This window comes from Ornithorhynchus anatinus, chromosome X2 (assembly GCF_004115215.2).
Source record: "Ornithorhynchus anatinus isolate Pmale09 chromosome X2, mOrnAna1.pri.v4, whole genome shotgun sequence".
Taxonomy (NCBI): Eukaryota; Metazoa; Chordata; class Mammalia; order Monotremata; family Ornithorhynchidae; genus Ornithorhynchus; species Ornithorhynchus anatinus.
The window spans coordinates 10,645,508-10,670,777 of NC_041750.1; the positions used below are offsets into that span (position 1 = coordinate 10,645,508).

General features: G+C 59.0%; 1 protein-coding gene across 2 annotated transcripts in view; it reads left to right on the top strand.

The window, feature by feature from the left end:
• Positions 1 to 9,672: 9,672 nt before the first annotated feature.
• The window catches only part of ZBTB7A (zinc finger and BTB domain containing 7A), a 32,635-nt gene continuing 17,037 nt past the window's right edge, over positions 9,673 to 25,270 (top strand). The window contains exon 1 of one of the 2 annotated variants that reach the window (XM_029052629.2): positions 9,673 to 9,955. The gene's annotated coding sequence lies outside the window, so the exon portion shown is untranslated. Of the gene's footprint in view, positions 9,956 to 25,139; positions 25,173 to 25,270 lie in introns of those variants that run through there. The other variant, XM_029052626.2, reaches the window with a different exon arrangement.

Below are 25,270 nucleotides of genomic sequence, written 5' to 3' on the forward strand. Positions count from 1 at the left end.
GCAGCGGAGTGAAGAATAGACCGGAGCGGGGCGAGAGAGGAGGAAGGGAGGTCAGAGAGAAGGCTGACACAGTAGTCTAGCCGGGATATAACGAGAGCCCGTAATAGTAAGGTAGCCGTTTGGGTGGAGAGGAAAGGGCGGATCTTGGCGATATTGTAGAGGTGAAACCGGCAGGTCTCGGTAACGGATAGGATGTGTGGGGTGAACGAGAGGGACGAGTCAAGGATGACACAGAGATTGCGGGCCTGCGGGACGGGAAGGATGGTCGTGCCATCCACGGTGATAGAGAAGTCTGGGAGCGGACCGGGCTTGGGAGGGAAGATGAGGAGCTCAGTCTTGCTCATGTTGAGTTTTAGGTGGCGGGCCGACATCCAGGTGGAGACGTCCCGGAGGCAGGAGGAGATGCGAGCCTGAAGGGAGGGGGAGAGGACAGGGGCGGAGATGTAGATCTGCGTGTCATCTGCGTAGAGATGGTAGTCAAAGCCGTGAGAGCGAATGAGTTCACCGAGGGAGTGAGTGTAAATGGAGAACAGAAGAGGGCCAAGAACTGACCCTTGAGGAACTCCAACAGTTAAAGGATGGGAGGGGGAGGAGGCTCCAGCGTAGGAGACCGAGAATGATCGGCCAGAGAGGTAAGAGGAGAACCAGGAGAGGACAGAGTCCGTGAAGCCAAGGTGAGATAAGGTATGGAGGAGGAGGGGATGGTCGACAGTGTCAAAGGCAGCAGAGAGGTCAAGGAGGATCAGAATGGAGTAGGAAAATCAATGAATTCAGGGCACAACCGATCCTACGTAGCTACCTAACTGCTGGGCCAAGGGATAAATCGGCACCTAAATGCAAGCGGTGGGGGCAGTTGATGCGACTTGGGGTGTCGGGAGTTAATCGGGAAATTTTCTGGAGAAGGTGTGATTGGGGAGGACTTGGAAGGTGGGAAGAGTCGTGGTCTGTGGAGTTGGGAAGCAGCATGGCCTAGTGGCAAGGGCACGGGCTTGGGAGTCAGAGGACGTGGGTTCTAATTCTGGCTCTGCCTCTTGTCTGCTGTGTGATCTGGGGCAAGTCACTTCACTTCTCTGTGCCTCCGTTACCTCATCTGGAAAATGGGGATTAAGACGGTGAGCCCCGGGTGGGACAGGGACTGTGTCCAAACTGACGACCTTGTATTTACCCCAGCACTTAGATCAGTGCTTGGCACATAATAAGCACTTAACAAATATCATAATAGTAATAATTTTGGTGTCGGGGGGGAGGGAGTTCCAGGTCAGTGGAAAGGCATAAGCAAGGAGACGCAGGGGGGAGAGTCGAAAGCTGGGTACAGAGAGAAGGATGGCTTGGGAAGAAGAGAGAGAGTGGGCTGGAGAGTAGCTTGTGGAAAGGGCTGATAGGTGAGATGGGAACAATAATAATAATAATGTTGGTATTTGTTAAGCGCTTACTATGTGCAGAGCACTGTTCTAAGCGCTGGGGGTGATACAGGGTCATCAGGTTGTCCCACGTGAGGCTCACAGTCTTCATCCTCACTTTTCCAGATGAGGTCACTGAGGCCCAGAGAAGTGAAGTGACTCGCCCACAGTCACGCAGCTGCCAAGTGGCAGAGCCGGGATTCGAACCCATGACCTCTGACTCCCAAGCCCAGGCTCTTTCCACCGAGCCACACTAGCTGGTGGAGAGAATCGTTTGGATAGATGTGACGGAAGAAACCATGAGATTGGATGAATTCCTTGAGAGCGAGAACAGAGAGAATACAGTAAAAGACCCGGGAGAGCCATCCGTACTGGGGAGTTAATGATGGTATTTGCTAAGCGCTGACGCTGTGCCAAGCACTGTTCTAGGCGCTGGGGTAGATACAAGGTGATGGGGTTGTCCCACTTGGGGCTCACACTCTTAATCGCCGTTCTCCAGATGAGGTAACCGAGGCACAGAGAGGTGAAGCGACTCGCCCCAAGTCACGCAGCCGACAAGTGGCGGAGACGGGATTAGAACTCACGACCTCTGACTTCCAAGCCCGGGCCCTGTCCACTGAGCCACACTGCTTCAGTTAGGAGTTGGGAGGAGCAGCGTTGCCCAGTGGAAGGAGCCTGGGCCTGGGGAGGACTTGGAAGGTGGGAAGGTCTGTGGGGTTGGGAAGCAGCAGGGCCTAGTGGCAAGGGCATGGGCCTGGGAGTCAGAGGACCTGGGTTCTAATTCTGCCTTCACGTGTCTGTGTGACCTTGGGCAAGTCATTTCACTTCCTCTGTGCCTCGGCTGCTTAACTGTAAGAGGGGGACTGAGGCCGTTGAGCCCCAAGTGGGACTCGGATCGTGTCCGACCTGATTAGCTTCAATTTAGCCCGGCATTTAGGGCAGTGTCTGGCACATAGGAAGCACTTAACAGACACCGTTAAAAACAAAACACAGAACGCTTAAAGGGAGGAGGAGAAAGAAAGCCAAAGCCAGAGAGGGTGAGGAACCACATTGAATGCCAAAGGGGAGGTCAGATCACATCTCCTCCAAGAGGCCTTCCCAGACTAAGCCCTTTTATTCCCCGCATCCACCCTCCCCTTTTTGGCAGCTACGCACTTGGCTGTGTATCTCTTAAGCACTTTGACACTCTCTTCCGCTCCTCCTCAGCACTTAATGTTCACCTTCTTGTACTCTCCGATTTCCCCTAACCCTAATCTGTTTTAATGTCTGTCTCCCCTGTAGGCAGTAAACTCCTTGGGGGCAGGGATCGTGTCTACCAATTGTGTTGGACTGGTCTTTCCCAAGCACTTAGTACAGTGCTGCGCACCCAGGAAGCCCCCAAGGAATGCCTTGATTAATCAAGGAGGATGAGGAAGAAAGAGAAGTAAATGTGGCAGGGGGTAGATCATTTGAGTCATACAGAGTGTGGAAGACTATAGATATTTAAGGAGAGTGTTGAATGAGAAGTATGGAATGGACTACATTTTCAGTGAGTTGTAACAAGAGGTCAGTCGATGGTATTTATTGAGCACTTACCATGGGGCAGAGCACCGTTCTAAGCGTTTGGATGAGTACAGTTCAACAGAGTTGGTAGACACGTTTCCTGCCCACAAGGAGCTTACTGTCTAGAGGGGGAGTCCGACAGTAATGCAAATCAGTTCCGGCCGTGTACATAAGGAGGCGGGGTGTGGGTATCATTGGGAAGGAGGAAAGGGGGAAGGCATGACTAGGGAGGTCCAGAGTAGGAGGTCGGTGAATGAAACTGGCGGTGACTGAGGAACAAAAACAGCAGGAGTGCTTAGGGAGGGTGGCGTTTAGTCTTTTGGCTGAGTGTGGTCAGGAGGGGTGGCCTAGTCCTAGTGCTTTCAGCAATTCAGCGGAGAGCCTGTGTCGAGGGTTAGTCACGCTGGGGTGAGGGAGTTGGATGCAGTCTGATGGAGGAAGCTCAGGAGCTGTGTCTCGGAGGGCCGGAGAGACCCCCGAGACGGAGCGGTCACAGGGGGATGAGAAGATCTGTAGGGCGGTCAAATAGGTGTCGGGCGAGTAAATATGATTAGAAGTTCCCAGAGGCCAGAAGGAGATTTGAAGTCTTCCATGAAGAGGCTGGGGGATGGGAGGGGGAGAGAGAGAGAGAGATCAAGAGAGAGAGAGAGAGAGACCAGTTATTGAATTCCAAAAAGAATGTGCCTTAGAGGGAAGGAGATAACTCTGACCCGGTATTCTAGAGATTGTTGGATGACCATAAGAAGAACGATCTGAAGCCAGCAATTTGTAAAGAGTGGGTAGAAGTGTGGCCTAGTGGACAAGGCAAGGCCCTGGGAATTAGAAGGACCTGGGTTCCAATCCCAGCTCTGCCACTTGTCTGCCGTGTGACCTTGGAAAGTCACTTCTCTGTGACTCGGTTCCCTCATCTGAAAAACGGGGATTAAGGCTGTGAGCCCCATGTGAGACACGGATTGGGTCCAACCTGATTAGCTTGTATTCACGCCGGCACTTAGTACGGCGCCTGGCACGTGTAGGTGCTTAACAAATAATAACAATAATGATAATTCAAAAAAAGCCAACTACATCTCCCCAAGCGAGATGTGCGAGAAGTCGACTGTGATCTTCCCATTCTACTTGGTTCTGGGCAGGCCCTTACTCTGAGTTCCACCGTAGTGTGGGTCTATTGCTACGCCTTTTGGCGGGAACGTAGTCAGGGCCTGTTCCTCTGCAGTGGTGAGCCAGCGTGGCCTCAGCAGGCCCATTAGCAAAGAAATTTCTTGCGCACGTGCCTGAGTGGGGAGAACGGCCAAGTACTACAGCGCAAGTTTTCCTGGACGTGAGGTTTTGTTACCAATGTAATCACGTTAGAGGTGAACTAGGCGTACCTAACCTGTTTGGGCTTCCCCGTTTTCAGTAGTACCAGCACGAACATTTATTGAGCGTCCATTTGGTGAGGTGCACTGTCCTAGAGGCTTGGGAAGTACGGAATAAGAAAGTGAGACGTTGCCTGCCCGCAGAAAGCTTACACACTAATGGGGGAGACCAACATAAAAATATTTAAAACTCAGAGCGGTCAAAAGAGATGAATTGAGTGCATCTATCTATCTAGATATTCATGTGCGAAGGAGGGCTCCGAAGTGTTAAGCTGGCTGAAGGGATGATATGGCTCAGGGTGCTGGCTAATTAATTGGGAAAAGCCTGTCAGAGGCACAATTTTTGGAAGGCTTTGAATGTTGGGAGAGCTGTGGTCGGCCTGATGTGGGGAGGGAGGGAGTTCCAGGCTAGGGGAACAGCGTGAGTGAGAGAACGGAGGAGGGAGAGTCAAGAGCGAGGCACAGCTAGGAGGTAGCGTGAGAACAGCCGATGGAGAGCCTGGAAGCTGATTTTAAGGCGTCTTTGTTACAAAGAGAAACAAGGAGCCAGCGGAGAGTTTGGAGGTGAAGGGAGATGTGAACTTCTGTGTTCTTTTTTTTTTTTTTTTTAAGAGGGAGGAGGAAAAATGAGTGGGTCCAGGGTAGGGCAAGGACAATGGTGGAAGATTTGGAAAACTAGGCCAATGGAGGAAAGGTTAAAGGAGTTGGGGTTGGTCAGGTTCGACTGACGAGTTGGCCTCACGGTCTTCGAGTACTTGAAAGGCTCCAGCAGACGGGGTTCTGAGAGACCGGTATCTCCCCCTCCCTCGAGGACAGAAGAAGACGAAAGGGGGTAACTTTGCAAGCCAGAGAGATTTAGGAGGACTCAAGGAAGAACTGATCACGGCAGAGGACGGGACGTTCTGGAGAAAGTATATCCTGGGAGTCGCTGTGAATCGGAAATGACTCGGCGGCGCTTAATAAGGAAGAACGGTCAGGTGGCAGATGTCCAGGTCTCCCCTTCCTTCCCAGTAGAGAATTCTGCGTAATGCTCGGCTGAGTTCATAACGATAGGACAAGACCGATGCTCTCCACTGCTCGCCCCGGCGCTGGCTCGTTCCTCCCCAACCCCATTCCCTCGGCCTTCTTGGCCCTAACTTCTCCTCGTGGCCTCTAAAATTGGCAAAGAGTTCCGGGGGAGGACCCGGTCCCCGCCCCACACGGGGCTCACGGTAGGAGGACGTGCTACCGTTGACCGATTCATCAGAAAGGGCCTTGGACCTGAACTGGCCAAGGGCACCCCTCGAGACAAAATCCAGAAGCTTGGACAGGCCGGTCCCCATCTCCCAATGCTCAAGCGTGGGCAGCTATTTCCGGCAGTACTAGTGATAGCACTGATCGAGCGCTTACTGTGTGCGGAGCCCTGTCCCGAGTGCGGGGAGGGAAATCACGGGTGGGAATTCCGGGGTCCCTCTCCCTCCCAGATGGGGCTCCCAGCCAATCGGGAACCGGACTGTGTTTTCCTTCTTTCTCTACGCGGTAGGAAGGGAGCTAGATCACTCGCCGGGAAGGGGTTGTGTTTCCAAAGACTGGGGGCATCCGGACAGTATGTCTCGCTGGCGTCTCCGTCGTCTTTAGTAGAACCGGTGGGTTTAACCGCTCTCCAAGTTGGGGAGAACAACCCGTCTGACCCACGCTACCTCACGCCGGGGGGATTGAAAACTTTGCCGCTGTCTGTTTGAATCGGAGCAAATAGCCGGCCGAGTCCGATTTCAGTCTTCTGATTGCTGCCGTTGTGTTTCCCGAAACTTTTAACGAGGTTAGAAGGGAGGCAAGGAGCCGACGTGCGGGCCACACCCCAGGATCCCTTGTTTTGTGAGCTAAGGAAGGGCTCACGGTACAGGCCCCCTTCCCCCCCGCCCCACCGTCAGCTTGGTCCCCGGCACTATCTCGCACTCACCCTTTGATTTCTTGTTTTGTGTGGCTTTTTAAAAAAAAAAAAAATCCAGAAAAGCCTCATTTACATTTCTCAAAACGCACTTGGTGACTTCCTCCGTGCCCTCTTTTGCGGTCTCGCGGAGAGTCAGGAGACTGGAGTTCTGCCCTTGATGTGATCTTGGGCCTCGGTTTCCCTCTCTGTAAGATAGGGTGCAGAGAGCCCGCCTCCCCTCGTCTCTTGGGAGCGTAGGGAGAAAACGTGAGATGTGAAAGTTCTTGAAAGAGATAAAGCGGCTGAGAGATTAGTAATCCCGCGTCGGTGGCCGGGCCACCGTTCCTTTGTCACTCTGGGCACTTTTTGCCTTTTTCTCCCCTGGGACGGGGACCGGGTACCACCTGATCATCTCGAATATCCCCCTGCGCCCAGAATGGCGTCTAGTACGTCGTAAGCCCTACAATCGATGGTATTTACTGAGCGCTTACGAGGCGCAGAGCACCGTCCCAAGCATTCGTTCATCCAATGGTATTCACTGTGCGCTCGCTGCGTGCAGAGCACCGCACCGAGCACTTGGTAGAGTACTACGCGATCGGCGGCCGCATCCCTTGCCCGTAATGAGCTTAGAGTCTAGAGGGCCCTTAACGAACACGGTCATTTCTCAAGAGCCGGGAAGCCCAGGGAGCGGAAGAGGGAGGGAACCGGGGCGCTCAGATCTAGATCCCAGATTCCCACCTCGAGACCCTCGGGCCCCGGCTCCCGTCCCTTCTCCCGGGCTCGGGCCCCCACCCCGCCAGGCCGTCCCGTACCGTTTTAGGCCCTGCCTCGGACGAGCGAGGCCTGGGGCGCATCTCATACTTTCCACCGCAGGATCCCGAGGCCCGGGATGGCCCCGATGCCCGAGACGGAAGGGCGCGGGCGGTGGCGGGAGCCGGGACCCACTTTACGGAGCGGAGGGGGCAATGCGGGGGACGGCCGGCCCCGGGAGAAGTTCGAGTCTCATTCGGGCACCGGTCTCTGTGCGTAGAGGTGGGACGAGGACAAGAAAAACCCGCAGCGGGGGGGAAAAAACTCAGCCGCGCCGAAGCCGCTTTAGGTGAGATCCAGCCATTTTCAGGAAGGATTCAGTCAATGGTGTTTAGCGAGCGCTTACTCCGTGCAGAGCACTGGACCGGGTGCTCGGAGCGGACAGTTCGGCGACAGAGGGAGACGATCCCTGCCCATCGACGGGCCGGCGGCCTAACGGCGGGGGGGATCTCGGGATCCGATGGGCCGAGGCGTGAGAGGCTCTGCGTTTGACCCCCTTCCTTTCCAGAGCACCGCTCCCTTCGGCGTCCTCTCCCCTCCCTTCCCTTTTCCCCACACGCTCAACCCCTCCGCCCCACCCATCCTCGGTCGACTAGGCCCCGAGCACCTTCCCCCGACCCGGGCCCCCCCAAGGGCCCCTCCCGTCCCCCCGGGGGGCCGGGGGGGTTATCGGGCCGGAGATGAGTTTGGCCGGGGGAGGGAAGGGGGTGGCTCCGCCGGGTGTTTTCAGGGCCGGCGCCGCCATAGTCCCTCGCCAACTGTCCCGCTCCCAGCCTCCTTTCCCGTGGAGGACGGCCAGCGGTGTGGAGCCCCGACCCACCGGTGACACTGGCCAGCGCGTGTTTATCGGGAGGGCCCGGCCCCGAGAGCGACATCTGCTCTCCCCGGCGTGCGCTGGGCCTCGATAAGATGGCAACATGGCACGGAGCCATGGAGGGAACCGGGAGGTCAGAGAGGAGGAGGAGGAGGCGACGAGGGCCATCGGGGGCGGGGGGGGAGAGGGAAGAAGAGGCCGTAGCCCCGAGGAAGGGGGGCGGGCGCCCCTTCTTCTCGCTGCCCCCGGCCGGCCCCCCCACCCCCACCCCCAGGAGCCAAGCCGAGGGCTGAGACGTGGCAGGAGGGGGGAGTCCTGCCCTTGGCCAGGGACTCGCAGAGCCTGTTCCAGCCTCTGAGGCTGGAAGAGCGGGGCCGGCGGGTCGGGCGGTGGGGAGGCCGCTGCACCTTTAAGAGAAGGGAGGACCCCTCTGCCCTTAGAGAAACCAGGAAGGGAGTTCAGCATCATACGGGGCTTTGCATATACAGTTACAGTAGGGGCAGTAACACCGGAGAGAGAGGGAGAGAGAGGGAGGAGAGTGAGTGCTGGCCGACAACTGACTCCAAACTCCAGGCACCCCCCCTTCCCCCCCCCCGCCCCCACTCTCTCCTCTCCCAGGACCAGCAAGGTAAGAGCCGAAGGGGCAGATCGGGGGGAGAGGCAGGGAGAGGGCACTGTTGGCGCGGGAGCGGGCGGTGGGGTCGACGCACCCCTCTCGTCCTCCTCTACTCCCCAGGGCAGGGAGGGAGGTTGCTCGGAGAGGGCTAGGAGGCCAGTCCGCGGTCCTCTCCTGCCCGGGGAATTCCCAACCCCGAAGTGTGATCCCGGGAGTGGGGGGGGGGGGATTTTAGCAGCCGCCGAGCTGGGGGAGAGGGTGCTACGAGCCGGCGGAGGGGAAGAGACCGGGAGCAGAAGGGCAGGGTGGGCGCGGGAGCCGGGTGCGGGGGCCGGGCTGGCCTTGGAAGGGGGATCCTTCATCTCTTCCCATAAGGTGCATCGCTTTTCGGGGGGCTCCCCGGGGCGCGGGGGGGTGCCGCGGGGGGAGGGGGCGCCTGCAGCCGGGGTACTGGAGGGGAAGGAGGAGGTGGGGGTGCGCCGGCTCAAGTTGGCAACTGGACGGAGGACGCAGTCGCCCCCCACCTAGAACCCTTATTCTCTGCTGCGTGCATACGTTGGAGTCGGCCGGGCTGGTGCTTCGCGGGGGCCGAGGGAGGAGGTGGGGGGGGGGCAGAAAAACAGGGAGGGGGGCTCGGCGAAGAAGGGAGGGGGTAGAGAGCGGAGGGGAGAGTCGAGTCGGCAAGGGCCTCTGGGTGTTGTAGTCCGGCCGCCGGCTGCAGGCGGCAGGTGGAAGGGGCCGGCCGGACTACCGGGCCCAGGCTGCCCCGCGGGGGAAGGGGCGGTGCGGCCGAGGGGGCGGGAGCGGCGGGCGCCCCGGCCAACGGCGGAGGGAGGTCGCCCCCTGCCCCTACCCCTCCCCCTTCCCCTCCCCCTTCCCCTCCCCCTTCCCCTCCCCCTTCCCCTCCCCCCCCAGGGCCGGCCAATGGCGGGCCGAGGGGCGGGCGGGGCCCCGGCGGTCACAAGTGCCGAGGCGGGAGGAGCGGGAGGCGGCGACGGAGGAGGAGGAGGCGGAGTCGCCGCCGCCGCCGCCGAGTTCCTCTCGCCAGAGGCCGGTGGCGGTCCCCGACTTCCGGCTGGGCGGCCCGCGGGCGGCCCTCCCTCCCTTCCTTCCCCTCTCCCCTCCCTCCCTCCCCTCCGCCTCGTCGTGTCACCCGCCCAACCGCCCTCCCCTCGTCCCCGCCCCCCGGGAGGGCCACGGGGCTTCAGGCCGCGCCTCGCGGGAAAGGCCGAGGATGCGGGGCCCCGTGCGGGCCGGGGGCGGGCGGACCCAGATCCGGGGTAATTTGCATCCCCTCCCCCCGGCCTGGGTGGGGATTGGCCGCCGGCGGCAGCAGGGAAGAGGGGTGGGGGGTGGCACGGGGCCAGGCTTAGCCTCAACCGCCTCCCCGTCCCCCTCCTGAGCGGGCCCGAGCCCTGCCGCCGTTGCCGTTGCCGTTGCCGTCGCCGCCGTCGCCGCCGTCGCCGCCGGGCAGCCGGGCTGCCGAGGGCCCAGTCCCCGGGGAAGTAGGTATGAGCCGCCTCCTCCCGTGGGGGCCTCCGTATCGCCTCCCCGTCGACGCCTTTCCTCCTCCCGGCCGAGGGCGTAGGGGGCCCCGGGCCCCGGCCTCGGGTGTCGTCGGGGGTGGCGCCCCGACCTCCCGCCACGGTGCCCGCGGGGTGGGCCCGCCGACCGGCTCCTCCGGAGCGGGCGCCGGCAGGTGGTGGCAGTCACACCGTTCCCCGGATGCTCCGGCCCGCCCCTCTCCCTCCCGAGTCGGCGGGGCCTCGGGAGAGGCCCGGGTCCCGGCCCCCACCTGGCCGCCCTGGCCCGCCGGCCGAGGACCGGGCCGGAGCCCGCCGCCACGGACCCCCTCGGCCGACCTCGACGCCGCCGCGCGTGTCCGGCCTCGAGTCGGGACCCGAGGGCGAGGGCCAGGCGAGCCAGGCGTCGGAAGGGCAGCGCGGGGTCCCGGCCGACCGGAGGCCGTCGCCGGCTCCGTCGCCGGACCCGACCCGTCGAGCGACGGCCCGTCGAGCGACGGCCCGGCTCCCGGCGGAGCCCCCGGACATCGGGAGGAGGACCGGGCCGTGGGGTTGGAACCCCGCCGGCGCCACCGAGGTCCCCGGTACGGTTGGCGGTGAGGAGGGATGGCCGGGTTCCGGGATCCGGAGATCTCTTCTTCGCCTGGGCGAAGATCTTGACTGGTTTTTTGCCCCGAGGGTTGTTCACACCTGCTTTTCCTTGAAGATTTACGCCGCCGCTCCATCTTGACCTTAAACCTCGAGTCGTTTTTTGGTTTTTTTTTTTTTTCTCTACTGCATTCTAGCACCCTGCAGGGTGCTCGGTTTTCACGGCGGCGGGCCGGATGGGGAACCGGGCCCCTGGCCCGGAATCACCGTGGACTCCGATGCGGGTCGGAGTCTGTAAGTCGCCCGTCGGAAGAAGTTGACGAGGACAGACTTCCGGCAGTCTATCCCAGATACCGCCGGGTCGTTTCTCTGGGTGTTTTTTGCTGATTATATACGTAGGAGAGGAGCGTTCCTGCTTAATATTCTCTCTGGCCACCATCCGGGCTTATTCCGAAGAAGAGGCCCTGCCCGATGCGGATGAAACAGTGGGATTTTTTCCACCCGGCTCCGGAGACGGGAAGCGCGGTAGAGTTGAGCCCGGCCGAAGGCGCGGTCGGTGATATGACGCATGGATAGAGTGAAGGACCGTTTTGCCCGCGCTCTTTCGGTTGCGAGGGCGAGACTGGACCCCTAGATCCGACGTCCCGACCCTCTTGGCTGGCGTTCGCTGGGGTCTTGGCTCGTTAGCGCTCGAGCTGGTCGTGTCTTGACCGAAAGCGATCTCTGGCATCGGGCGGAACGAGGCTGAGAGAATCCTCAAGCGAACCAGATGGTGGCGAGGCAGGGCCCGGGGAGCTTTCCGGTGGACGAAGGGAGCGTGGCGACCGGTTGCGCGGGCGGTTTGGGGGATGCTCAGGATCCCGTTCCCGTCGGCCCGGATGCCGGCGACCCGGCTCGGTGGCCGGGTGCTCGGGATCCGAGGCGACGGACCCGCGCGGTGTCTCTCGAGCGGCTCGGGGTCGGAAGGAGCGAGTTCACGGCCCTACCGCAGGAGGGGGGACCTGTCGTTTCGGTGGCCCGTGTGATTTCTCAGTGGCAGCGGGGCCGTTTTCAGGAATAGGTGTGGGATCCTGGGAATTTCTTTTCCCCCCTCAGAAAGTTAGTTCCTCGAGCTAAGAGGATTAGGGCGGCATGGAAGCCTAATGTTTTTAAAAAATAGTTTTGTCATACGATTCCTGTTCCAGAATCAGTATGTAACATTTTCTGTCTGCTAATTTTATCTCTGTAAGAAATTATGGAGTCAAAGGCGGTGGCTGGAATGTTAAAAGGCCGGGTTGATTCCTTACAGCCGTTAACAGCGTTGGCAGCGCTGAGAAGTTGAGAGGCAAAGGGGGATCGTGAAAGAGGATGGGTTCTCCAAACCAGACGACACTCCCTTGCTCCTTCCCGTGCTGGACTGATTGCAGAGTCGGTTTGGGTCCCAGAGAGGGAATCTCTGTGTGGTTTCAGATGCCGTTCGCAGCTGGAGGACAGGATGCTGGTGGTAGCCCAGGAGTGTGAGCTGGGGTGTGTGAGTGTGTGTGTGTGAGATTTACTCTTCCCTACCCATCGTGCAGCTTTCTAAGCAGGTGAAACAGTTCACAGGACCACAGGCCAGACGTTCCTCAAACTCGGCTTCTCAGTTCATGATTTTCCCTCTTCCCCGCTGCTCAGCCATCCCACTGGTGTGTCCCGGCGGGTGAGGAGCACTTCTTTCAACCCATTCCTCTTCGACTCTCATGAGTGTCACCGGCTGAGGTACCTGAAAAATATCCCTTAGTGAACATCGCCTCACGGGATTAAACCACCCGGCTAGCTCGCCAGGGATGCTCCTCGGTGTACTCCGCGCAGGACTCTGCGGCGCAGTTAGCACCCAAATACCATTGATCGATCGATCGCAGCCACAGTTCACCTACAGCGTTCAGGCTGACTTCTGAGGCGGCCCCCCGCCTCGTCCTCCAGCCCCTCCCCCCTGTTCTAAATGAATGGGGGAGAAGGGGTACCGACAGACATGGGTTGAAATGGCGGCCTCTGTGGATGCGCCTGTCCGTACTCACTCTTACCCGGTTGGGCTGGAGACCAGTCGATGGTTTTCGCTTTGGACTCTACAACCCGTGGGGAGCTTTGAGAGCAGCTAAAACTGGGGCTTGTAGCTACAGGTCGTTTCTGCCTTCTTGATGAAGTCTCCTGCCCCAACAGGCCAGAGAGCTCCTCGGCTGAACCTCCTCTCCCACCCCCCCCACCCCCCCACCACGACAGCTCTGGAGGTGTTCGGCCGCGGGGCGGGGGGAGGAGAGGGCAAGGATCGGAAAGTGGTCCCTGGGAATCTCGGCTTCGGTTTGCTTACCGTTGGCCTCGACGTTTGCAGCCGGCATTGAAGAGTATCGATTTCTTAAAGTTATCTCTGTGTAGACCGGTGAGGATTTGCCAAAGTCGCAGGACGTCTTGTTTTGCCCCGGAACTTCAGATCTCTTTTTTTTTTTTTTTTTTTGGAGTGTGTCCCCCGCTGTCCCCCCACCCCCGCCCCATGCCTTCTCCTCCCCCACTTCATCTCAAAGTGGAAAAGATTACTGCCCCAAGAGGTGCTATTTATGGCAATTAGAATAATACCAGACCTCAAATATTTAAACTGCAAGCATGAATGAGAAGAAAGAGAAGAACCCGGTTTATTGGGGGAAAGGCCGGGGCAGTGGAATGAGACGTGTAAAAGAGATGGATAGGTGGCGTACATTCCTCTTGCGATTGTCTGAAGAGGCTGGCAGGGGTACTGAGGGAGAAGTCGATTCACGTCTGGGAGGATGAGCCCGGCATCCTTATTTGTGGTCTTCTCTCCCCGGATCGGTGCCACCAGGGACCCGGAGGAAGGGGAGGTAATCCAACCGGGGGCGGGCCGGGAAGAGGGACCCGGGGCCCCCACTGGAAATCTCGGTGGGGGGCCGGGGGGGGGTTCAAAACGGTCTCACGTTGGGGATGTAGAATTGTCGGCGTGAGGCGCGGGGAGCAGGTCGTTACGGTTGGGGTCGCCCGGGGGCTGGGGGTTCCCTTCGCCGGCCATTTTGTGGGGTGGGCTGTCCGACCAGGGTCCCTCGTCCCGTTTCCGGCGCCGCTGCTAGGGGCCGGTTGACCCTGAGGAGCGGAGGGCAGGTAGCGGGAAAGGACAGGAGGGAGCGCGGCCACGAACCCCTGACCCCACCCCTCGGCACCTCCGGAGGAAGGTGTAAATTGGTGAGCCGATGGGAGTGAGGGCTTTGGACTCCAGGAGCCGAGGGGAGTCTTTCCTCCAGCCGCCTCCCCAATCCCGCCAGAACGAAGAACTCCAGGTCCTTATTGCTCAAAAGAGTCCCGCTCTGGCCCCTAAGAGAGAGAGAGAGAGGGAGCACCTTGTTGCACTCTTCTACCCTTGAGCGGTCGGTCAGGTGGGGAGCCCCCCGCTCTCCGAGCCGGCGGGGCCAGCCCGAAAGAGAGCCGGGGAACAAGCCGTCGAGGGGGACTCGGGAGTGAAGAAGAGATGGCGAAAAGGCGTTTCAGATGGCTCCCTCTAGCTCTCAGCCCATCTCTCAGCATCCGCTGCGGGTGGATTTTTTCAGCTTCCCAGATCCCCCACGGTCGGGTTTCCCCCCTTCCTTCGCTAGTCACTTGAGGATTGGGCCCTTTAAGGGCACACTGGGGCAGGAAACCCCTCCCCATTTGATTGCAATAAATATGCAGATAAAATGGCTCTCAGAGACTGTTTACTCTTGCAGTGCCCAGGACGGTTGGGGCCTACACCTAAAGGGGAGTGTTTACGGCCTCCTCAACGGGCTTGCCTCCCCTTCCTCTCCACCCCCGCCCCCTCCCCATCGAGACGCATTCCTGCCTGATTAAACGTGGTCTCTGATGACACAGTCGGGAATTGGCACGGAGGTCAGGGTGGAGTAACCAGTTAGGACGAACCTTGCAACATTGAGGGCTTAATTGTCCTCACTCCATGGTGGTGAGGGAGATGGGGTGGGGCCTGACTGAACCTGGGAATATTGGAAGGCGGAGTCTCAATTACTCCTGGAGAGGGTTGTCCTGGGGACGGGGGAGGGGCAGTCGACTGGTAACCGACCGGCTATCTGGAAGGTATCGGGGGCCTAGCGGAGCTTAGAACCGCAAGTCGGGAATCCCGGGTATTGGTCCCAGCTTCGCCCGTGGACTCGCCGTGTGACCTCGGGCGAGGCTCGCAACCTCTCGGGGCCTCAGTTTCCCCAGGGCCCAGAGAAATGCGGGCGAGGAGTGGCTCGCTCCCATGCCTCTCCTCCTCGGGCCTGCCGGGTGAGTGCGTTTCGCGCTCTCTGGAGCCACCTAAACGCAGAGTCTGTCGTCTTACCAGGCACGACCCCGGCACACACGCATCTCCCCGCTTCTCGCCGAGAGGCGGGAACGGCGAAGTAACCTCTCCGAGGGCGAACCGTAATTTGTTTTGTACCACCCCCCGTCCCGGGGCAGGAATGCGTGTGTGAGGATGTGGTTGAGATGCGGCCCCGTACCGGGAGTGTCGAGTCTGTTGCCCTCCGGCAGCTCCCTCCGGCCGTCGGCTTGTAGTCTGAGGCCGGGCCGGCTCTCCGCTCTTCGACTCCTGGCGCCTGACCCAGAATGCGTGCTTTTCCTCTGATTTTGCCCCCTCACTGCTCCTCCCCACCTTCGCCAGCAGCCCCTCGCCCCCTGCTCTCTGAGACAGGAGCCTTTGGGACCTTCCTCCCCCACCCCCCATTCATGTTTATTGAGCACCTGCTGGGTGCAGAGCACTGTACTGAGCGCTTGGGAAAGTACAATACAGCAATAAAGGGTGACAACCCCTGCCCACAACGAGCTCACAGACTAGAAGGGGGAGACAGACAGCGATACAGATCAATGTAAGTAAGTAAAATCACAGATATATCCCTAAGTGCTGTGGGGCAGGGAAGGCGGGGATGAGCAAAGAGAGTGGGAGATGGGGAAAAGGGAGGCTTACTCTTGGAGGAGGTGTGCCTTCAGTGGGGCTTTGAAGGGGGAGAGTAATTGTCCGGCGGGTTTGAGGAGGGAGGGCGTTCCAGGCCAGAGGAAGGACGTGGGCCAGGGGTCGTCGGCGAGACGGGTGAGATGGAGGCGCAGTGAGAAGATCAGCGCCGGAGGAGCGAAGCGTGCGGGCTGGGTTGTAGATGTCGAGGAGCAAGGTGAGGTTGGAGGGGGTGAGGTGATGGAGTGCTTTAAAGCCACCCACGATAAGCAGCGCCCCCTCCCCGCGAGGTCCCCGGCCTCCGCGACTGGGGCCCGTCAGCTGGGAACCATTCGCCGTGCAGCACGTTGAGGGCAGTCAGATCTCTCGGCGGTTGATCGATCAATGGTATTTATTGAGCGCTTCCTATGTGCAGAACACTGAGCTAAAGGCTTGGGAGAATGCAGTACAGCAGAATCGGCAGGCACATTCCCTGCCCCGCAGCCAGCTTACAGTCTAGAGGGAGAGACCAGTGAGGCGTTTCCATTCCCCTCCCTGCCCGTCCGACCACCTCAGCAGCCGACGCGTTCTGGACCACGGTCAATTTGGAGGGTTGGCAGGGGCTGCGGATAATGCTGGGGGCCGGGAAATGGGGTGTACGTGGAAGAGTGCCGTAGCTTTTTTTTATTCTTTCTCCCCACCCCCCCCCACCCCCTGGTGGGGTTCAGGGGGATGGGATCCATTGCTCTGCTCCCGTGGGTGACAGAACCCGGCCCTTTAACCTCTCATTAAGTGCAGCGGAGCTCCTGACACTTGCGTTCGACTCGAGATGGGGTGGTAATTACTCGCTCCCAGCCTCACTGCAGTCATCTGCATGGAGAGGAGTGTGGGCCCGGTGAAGCTAATGCCAGAGAGAGGGGGCAGGCCTTCTCTCTGTCAGCCTGCAGTGGGTTTAATTAGCATTGCTTTTCTGGTGATCTCAAAGACCTTTGCCAGTACTAAAAAGGCCTGCCTTTCCCTCCTATTCTCTACCCACCCCCTGCCCCTTCCTCCAGCTGTGACGGTGGAGGCAGAGATTGCCCGGGTACCCAGTGGCACATCTGAACCAGGGATCCAGATTGCCGGGCCTCCATCTGAGCCTGTGACTCTCAGCCCGGCATATTACGCCAGCACGGGGAGGAGAGAGAAAGCCCAGGTTTTTCAGAGGGAAGTCACTCGTAAGCCAGTCTCCCCGCTGGCACCCGCATGCCAATCTGCCTCCTGGCTGGCATCAACGCAACTAGGTTGGGCAGGCTGTTAAAACCAGTCTCCCGGGGCGGCTTCTTCGGCTCTCCTAGCCGGGCACACCTCTTCCCTGGTGACCGTTGTGTCTGGGAGCCTGAGCTCTCAGCCCACAGCCCGACGCCAAGGGTTGAGGTGGTTCTGCTCCCCTGCCGCCAGAGGAGGGGTTGCCCAGTGAGTGGAGTGTGGTGGCCCGAGGAGTAAGCGATGGCCGGTACTCCTGGCATCAGGCACCAAGAGAAGCCACTGTTGCTGAGAACATTCGTTGGAGATGGTTCTCCTGGAGCCCAGAGCCAGGCAAGCTCAGAGCAATAACTGGGTGGCCGGGGAGGCAGGGTGCCGGGATGGGAGTTACTGTGCGGCTGAGGCCGCCTCTCTCCCCGCCCCCACCCCCCCATCTCTCCGGAAGGATGGACCCCACAGTCCTGAGCCTGTTCATCCCCGGCACGAGGGGAAGCTCTCTGGGGGCCGAACTTCCCGTTCGGCAACTTCCTTCTGCGTCCTGGGACTCGATTTGGACAGGGAGATGGGCCTCATTCAACATTTTTTGGCAGCTCTCGGGATGACCGACTGAAGTCTTGGGTTTTCCCGGGGGCCAGGGGAATGGGGAAGAAATCCTGTTTTATTAAGTATAATAGGAATAATAATAATTGGAGTATTTGCTAAGCGCTGGCCCCATTCTAAGTACTGGGGTAGATTCAAGACAGGGCGGGCAAAGTCCCTGTCCCATATGGAGCTCACCATCTAAGGGGGCGGGGGCTTATTCCCATTTTATCGAGGAGGAAACTGAGGCACCGAGATGTGAAATGACTTGCCCCAGGTCACACAGGAGGCACGTGACCAGACCTGGGGTTAGATCCCAGGCCTGTGCTCTGCTGCTTCTGTCCTCCCACCCCCACCCCTCCAACCCAGGGATCCGGTGCCTGGCACCAGCACAGTCACAAAGATGCCCTAATGGCCAGGAGAAGATCTGGCAGGACCCAGGGGAGAGGCAGGTGATCCGGGAAAAGGGGCAGTCTGCCAAGAGGGCGCCGAGGCCGTCCAGGCTTTGCCCTTCACCCTTCTGGCCAGTCTTGTGAAAAACGAGATGCCCACTCTGAGTGGCACAGCTGAGTCTGGAGCCCAGGTGGAAGGGGGTGGGCTTGCCCAGCTCAACCAGTCCCTTTTCCCAACCGCCGCCTCGCACCTTGAGAGCACGGCATTTGAAGAGGGCCGGTCAGCATCCCTCCGCTCTGTTGATCGCAGCTGCGGTCCTTGGGCCAAAGACCCCGTTCTGCCTGGTGGCTTGGGGTCTTACGCCTGAGGGGCCAAGGGTGTTGCTAGAGGGAGGCGGGTGTCTATAGAGGCTAGAACGAGACTGATTCTTGCAGGAGTTGAAGCACTTCCTGGCTCTTAAAGAGTGGAGACCTTGAGGCTTGTCCCCAACAGCGAGACTGTGGCATGCTCTTCTCAAGATCAGTCAAATGATTTGTGCAGTCCCACTTGGAGACAGGGCCTCCTCCCATTCCCGTCCGGCCTCCTCAGACGGGTTGTACCCACCCGCTCCCTTGACTTCCTCTCCTCCAACTCCCTCCTTGACCCTCTGCAGTCCGGTTGGGGTTGGGTTTTTTTATTGTACGCTTGTTTTTAATGGTATCTGTTAAGCACCTACTATGTGTTGAACGCCGTTTTGAGCGCCGGGGTAGATTCGGGTCTCTGTCCCGCATGGGGCTCACAGCCTAAGTAGGAGGGGGAACAGGAGAACTGAGGCGTGGAGAAGTGAAGTGACTTGCCCTAGGTCACGCAGCAAGCGTTTGGCAGGGCGGGGATCAGAACCCAGGTCGTCTGACTCCCAGGGTCTTTTCCCCTGGCCCACGAGGCCACGCTGCTTCTCCAAGGCTTTCTGCCCTGTTTACTGCACTGACGCTGCACTCTCCAAGGTCACCGATGACTTCCTCCTCACCAGATCTGCTCTGCTCCGTCCTGAATCCTCCTCGACCTCTCGGCTGCCCGAGGCACCGAGGACCACCCCCTTCTGCTGGAAACACTATCTAACCTCGGTTTTCCTGACACACTTCTCTCCCGGGTCTCATCTCTGGCTGATCCTTCTCGGACTCTTTCGCCGGCTCTTCCTCTGCTTCCTGTTCCCTAACTGTGGGTGGCCATTAAGGCTCTGTTCTGGCTCCCCCTCCTCCCCTCCTCCTCCTCTTAATCTACACTCTGCTCCCTTGGGGAGCTCATCTGCTCCCATGGCTTACCATCCCTCTGAGGAGGATTTCCAAGCCTACCTTTCTAGGCCTGACCTGTCACCTTTTCTCCAATCTCACATTTCTTTCTGTCTCCGGGACATCTCCACGTGGATGTCCCTCTGGCACCTCAAGTTCAGAATGACCCAAACCAAGCTCCTCATCGTCCCACAGGAAATTCTCTTCTCCGCCTGACAATGCTGCCAGACCCCCCACATCTCTCAAGCCCACCACCTTGGCATTATCCGGGACTCCCCCCTTTCAGCGACCTCCCCCCATGGTTCAGTCCATCTCCAAATTCTGTCCATTCTTCCCTACGGCATTTCCAGGAACTGCCCCTGCCCTCTGCCCAGACAGCGTGGACAGAAGCAGCGTGGTCGAGTGGGTTGGGCCTGGGAGTCAGAAGGACCTGGGGTCCAGTCCCGGCTCCTCCACTTGTCTGCCGGGTGACCTTGGGCAAGTCACTTTGCTTCTCTGTGCCTCAGTTACCTCATCTGTAAAATGGGGATTAAGACGGTGAGCCCCATGTGGGACATGGATTGTGTCCAACCTCATTACTATTCTCCAGTGCTTAGAACAGTGCCTGGCACCTAGTGAACGCTCAACAAATACCATTTTTTTAAAAAAGTCAGCCACCCCCACCCCGACCCCCGGCCTCGTACTTGTCATATCCTGGCTTGACATCTGCATCAGTCTTTCGCTGACCTCCCTGTCTCTAGCCTCTCCCCTCTCCAGTCTGTACTTCACTCCGCTGCCTGGATCGCTTTCTCAGACGTTCCGCACCCATCACTCAGAAGCGTCCAATTGTTATCCATTCTGTTCTGCATCAAGCAAAAACTCCGGGCCTTTGGTTTTAAGGCCTTCAAATCAGCTCGCTCTCCTACTTACCCACTCTCGTCTCCCACCGTGCTCTAGCTCGCACTCTTCGTTCTGCTCAAGCTGGCCTGCTCGCCGCGCCTCGGTCCCATCTCTCCACCTCCAACCTCTTGCCTGCCATCCCATGCTTCTGAAGCTCCCTCCCCTCTCATCTGACAGACCACTGCTCTCGCCGTCTTCAAAGCTCTTCTGAAAGCACATCTCCTCCAGGAGACCTTCCCCGATTAATGTCTCATCTCTCCACCTTTTACTCCCCCGATTACCACTTTAGATTCGGCCGTTCCTTGCCCTTGAGTACTCTCACCCCACGCCCCCCCCCCCCCCCCGTAGCACTTTCGTACATATCTTTCATACTCCCTTACTTCCTCCTCTATAGAGTTTATTTTCACGTCTGCCTCCCCTGCCGGAGTGTAAGCTCCCCGAGGGCCGAGATTGTGCCTACCGGTTCTGCTGTGCCCTTCCAAATCCACAATAAATGCGATGGATCGATCGATGGAAAGACAGTATTGTGACCTCTTAAGCTTCTTTCCAGCCGGAGAAATCCATCTACCCCGGCGTCCTCCGAACGGTAGATTTGGGAGGGTGAGGAATGGCAGATCCCCTGCCTCACTTCCTCTTCTTCCCTCCCCCCTGCCCACCCACCCTACTCCCACCTGGGCCTCCTAAGGGGCCAGGAGAGGCCTCAGTTTTGTGAGGAAGCTTCTGCTGAGAGGGGCTTGCTTAGGCTTGCCCCTCAGAGCCACCGGCCCACGGCCGGGGCTCTCCGTAGATCCCTGCTGGGCGGTTGGTGCTGGAGGTGGAGCCGGTGACAGCAGCCCCGTCCTGGGACAGGTAGGCAGGGCTGGCAAGTGGGACTCAACTCCAAGTAGCGTTCGGCTCTGTCTGCCCCAGTGTTGCCCAGGCTAGAGAGGGCCCGCTTGGATCCGGGCACCTTCCAGCCCTTCCCGGTTCAGGTATGTAGGCAGTGACGGTCCAGCCACCCAACCCAAAGTGGCTTGCGGGCCTCACTTCTGGCGGGGACCCGCCAAGCCTCTGCAATGTTTCTCACACACACACACAGATCCAGGGTGGATCCCCGGGGTTGCTGCGACTTCAGTTCCCAGAAGCCTCCAGATCTTTGTGGCGGCTCCCTGTCAGAGTAAAGCCTGGAACGTTCCCAGCCTCTCTCGTATCCAGATTGTGCCCGGGTCCACGATGTGGGGGCTCTGCTTGGACGGGGTTGTCAGACTGGAAATTTCTGGCCCAGGCAGGGGTCAGGCTTGCCTCCATTTCTGAGTTTTTCGAAGGCTGCTAGAGAAGCGGCGTGGCTCAGTGGAAAGAGCACGGGCTTGGCAGTCAGAGGTCATGGGTTTTACTCTCGGCTCTGCCGCTTGTCTGCCGTGTGACCTTGGGCAAGTCACTTCTCTGTGCCTCAGTTCCCTCTCTGTAAAATGGGGATGAAGACTGTGAGCCCCACGTGGGCCAACCAGATTACCTCGGCTCCAACCCCAGCACTTAGAACAGTGCTTGGCACGTAGATAGTAAGCACTTAGCAAGTGCCATCGTTATTATTATTATTATTATTATTATAGGACAGGGTGGCTCTGGTGTAGGAAATGAGCAGGCCCCAATCTGGGTCAGCCTGGTGGTCATCCGAACCGCCTCCTGGCCCTGACATTGGCCCCGGCCCCCCTCCCCCCCGGGTCAACGGGTCTATTGTTTAAGTCCCAAGACCGCCCTGCCTCCCATCTGATTATTACTGCAAGGGGACACATCCCTCTTCCAAGCTGTGGGAGTTATGTAACGGTGGCATGGTGAAAGCAGTGTGCTGTACAACTGGAGGGAGAGGGGAAGATCAGTCTCTCGCAATAGGTTGGAAATGACAGGGCCCTCCCCCACCGCCAAAATCAGGCTCCCCTGCACCCCGGGAGCTGACGTTCTGGGGTGGCCAGGCCCACGAGCCGTGCCCGTCGGGATCCAGGGAGCGTGCCAGTTCGCTTCCGACCTGGGAAGGCTCTCTAAACGTTGGGAGGATCGGAGGGCCTCGAGGTCGGGGGATTAGGAGAGGAAGTTGGGAAGCCTTTCCCGGGTAAGACGCGAGGAGTCTCCCGGCCTGGGCAGCCCCTGAGGAGGCCTGCAGGCTAGACTGAGCTAGGCTGCCCCAGCTGAGAGTCGGCTGCGACTCTCCGGCCCTTCTGTTTCTCAAGCGTTCGCCCGTCTTGGGATCCAGACTCCCACGAGTTGGGAGAATGCCAGAATGACCCACGGGGTGATCCGCTAGATCGTAAGCTCCTCGGGGGCGGGGACCGTGCCTGCGAACACTACTGTACTCTCCCTGGCGCTTCGTACAGTGCTCTAACCCAGGAGGTGCTCAATAAATCCTATTGGTTGACCGGCCGGGATCTAAAGGGATGTGATGAGAGCGTCAATCTCGATCGACTGGACACTGGATCCCCAGGGGCCCTCCGACCCTCCCCCGCACACGCTCGTCTTTCTTCTCTCCTGGGCCACAGGTTTTATTAGAGGATCCAGACTCTCGAGTTGTGGCCTGGGTCTCCCTAACGGGCCCTGGCCCTCCCACTCCCTCCTCTGGGCCTAAAGTTCCTCCTCTGAGAAACAAGGTGAATGGTCTCCCTTCCCAAGAGGAGGACAGAAGCGACTTATAAAGTGAGTTGCCAGGCACTCGTGGGGCTTGGTGAGAGAGAAGCACTGCCTCCTTTAAAGCCCCAGGGCCAGCTGGCAGCCACCGACCCCAAGATACCCACTCGAAACGCCTGAACCTCGTGGCGGCCCATCCCGCTCCTCCGCGTGGAAGAAGAGCAGAAGGGCCGGCGGCCCGACTCCAGGCGGGCTCTCCCCGGCGGGGCGTCGGGTGAGTCGCTCGATATCTCTGGGCTTCAGTGCCCCATGCGAAAAGCGAGCCTGCTGCCGCCCGTGCTGTCCCGTCCGGATACGGCCCCGGCGGCCTCTGGCGTTTTCATTTGAAGCGTCCAGCCGCCGCCCACCGTGGTTTCCGCCCCCAAATTCTGTGGCCCTCGGCTCCGGGGAGGCGCTCGTATCCGGAGGGACCCGGGAGGGGGATGCGAGGGCTCTGGAGCCGGGGGGTTTGGGGAGTGACGGGAAGGGAGTCAGGGGTTCCCCGCCCCCACCCCCCCGCGCAGCCTCTGCTGGATTTCTGCAAAGCGACACCTGTGATGTCACTATCTTATGCTGCACGGCCGGCATACCGCGTGACGTCACGTGCGTCTCCTTGTCCGGTATCCACGAGGGCTGTCGGTGGCCACCGTAGTGAGAGGTGCAGTGTCTTGGCAAATCCTACTGTTGGGGTTTCCATCCTTCGTTTCTCAGCTCTGGGGTGAAGGGGCCAGAGAGCTGTAGACGGGGGTGAATGGGGTCGGGGTGGGGTGGGGAGGGGAAGGGGACGCCTGGGCCTTCAGGTGGGGAGAGAGCAGGATGGGGCCGGGGAGTGGCGGGCGGGTCAGACAGACCCCCGAGTGGGTCTTTTCAGCCTGCTCGGAAACTCTCAGGCCTTGCTGGAGACGTGGGCTGAGCAAGGCCGGGAGTCCCGCCCCAACAGTTGTGTGTCGGGGGAAAAACAGTGACTTCGCACACACCCCGCCCCCCGTCCCTCCCGCCCCCCTGCTGGAAACCCACACCTGCCATGCCTGGGCTGGGCTAAGGTGGGTTAAAACTGGGACAGCCCTGGGCAAACTCTGCTCCCGCCAGAGATCTCTGGGGAATGGGAATTCCAGGAAGTCTTCATTGGGCCTGCCTACTAAATACCCTTCCTACTACCCAGTCTCTCCCTGCTTCCACCTCTTCGGGGGTTTCTGGCGGGCTCCAAGAGAACAATGACTACTTCACAGCCGCCACCTCCAACTTGGGTGGTTTACATTTTTTTCACTGAAGCTCTGTCCATCGTTTTCTGAAAGTCTTTCCTACCTAACACCTAACTTATCCTCATTCCATCCCTGGGAGGCAGGGAAAGACAGGTGGTATTTTCCTTATTTTACAGGTGGGGAAACTGAAGCCCAGAGAGGTTAAATGACTCAGTCAGAATCACCCAGCAAGTGGGCGGCCCAGCCGGAACTAACTCCCCCATCTCTCGATCGCTGGCGTGGGGCCGTTTCTCCCTTGTCGACATCTTTGGTACCTTATGTTCCGGTGGCTGGTCCTGGCTCAGCAGAGGCCGGGAAAGGTACCCCCAGTTTGAAAACCGGGCTCCGTTCCTGTGCCCTTCCCTTTCCAGAATCCTAGAGGAACGGTGACTGAGCTACTCCTAGAGTCTGGGCAACCCCAGAGGTCTTTTGGGGGTGGGGGCTGGGGGGCAGCGGGGTCCACCTCCCCTCCTCTCTTCCGGTTTTATACCAGACGGTCCAGTTTTCAGCTGGTTCGACCCCACCCCGGGTGCTGCCGTGGCACCGGATGCCTATTTTATGTCCGGCGTCTTGATCTTTAAACGCCCGGCCACTCTCTGGGTTTTGTGGATTCCCACCCGGGACCTTTTTTTCTCACGTGTCCTTGTGATGCCTTTACTTGCAGAATATTAACGCGAGAGTGGGTGTCGCCTTAAAGGTCTCGAAACAAAAACTCGCGTCACCAGAAACGGACAGAAGTACCACACTAGGCCTGCCCGCGAGGAAAATGATTCCCAATTTTAAAAAACCCTGGTTTTTATTTTTCAGGTTTTTCCTAGTGGTTTCTTTTTTCTTTTTTTTTCTTTTTTTTTCAAACTCCGCTAAAACCGCGGAGGTCGGGGGGTGGTGGGGGGAGGCCGCCGGGGAGGCGGCGGCCCGGCACGGGGGTGCCCGCGGCCATCCTACCTGTGGGCGGCATTGTCCCCATCTCACAGGTGGGGGAAACTAAAGCAAGACAAAGCAAGGAGACTACTCTGTTTCCGTGGAGCTTGTGGGCGCAGGGCTACAAGAAAACCCAGGAGTCCTGGGCATTAAGCCAACCTCCTTCCCTCCTTTCCTGCTGGACTCCCAGGAAACTGCAGTCGAGACAGACAGACATTCCCTCTCCAGCGTCTTCAGCATCCTCGTCAACGGTATCTAGCATCCGTTTGGTGCCACACATTGTACTAGGCGCCAAGAGGAATGACAAGAGCGAAGAATAAGATAAGGTCCGTGATCTTAAGGAGCTTACAGTCTAAGCGATCGATCGATGGTATTTATTGAGCGCCTACTGGGTGCAGAGCACTGCGCTAAGCGCTTGGGTGAGTACAAAAGAGTTAGAAGACACGATCCCTGCCCTCAAGGAGCTTACAGTCTATCGGAGGAGACGCCCCAAATAATTTACAGATGGAAGAGGAGAAAAGAAAAATGGATTTGTAGGTAAGTGCTCAAATAAGCAGGGTATGTAAGACGATGGGTATAGAAGTGCTGTGGCTGGGTGTGAGTGCCTAAGTGTGGAGTTGGTGTGGAAGTCCCGA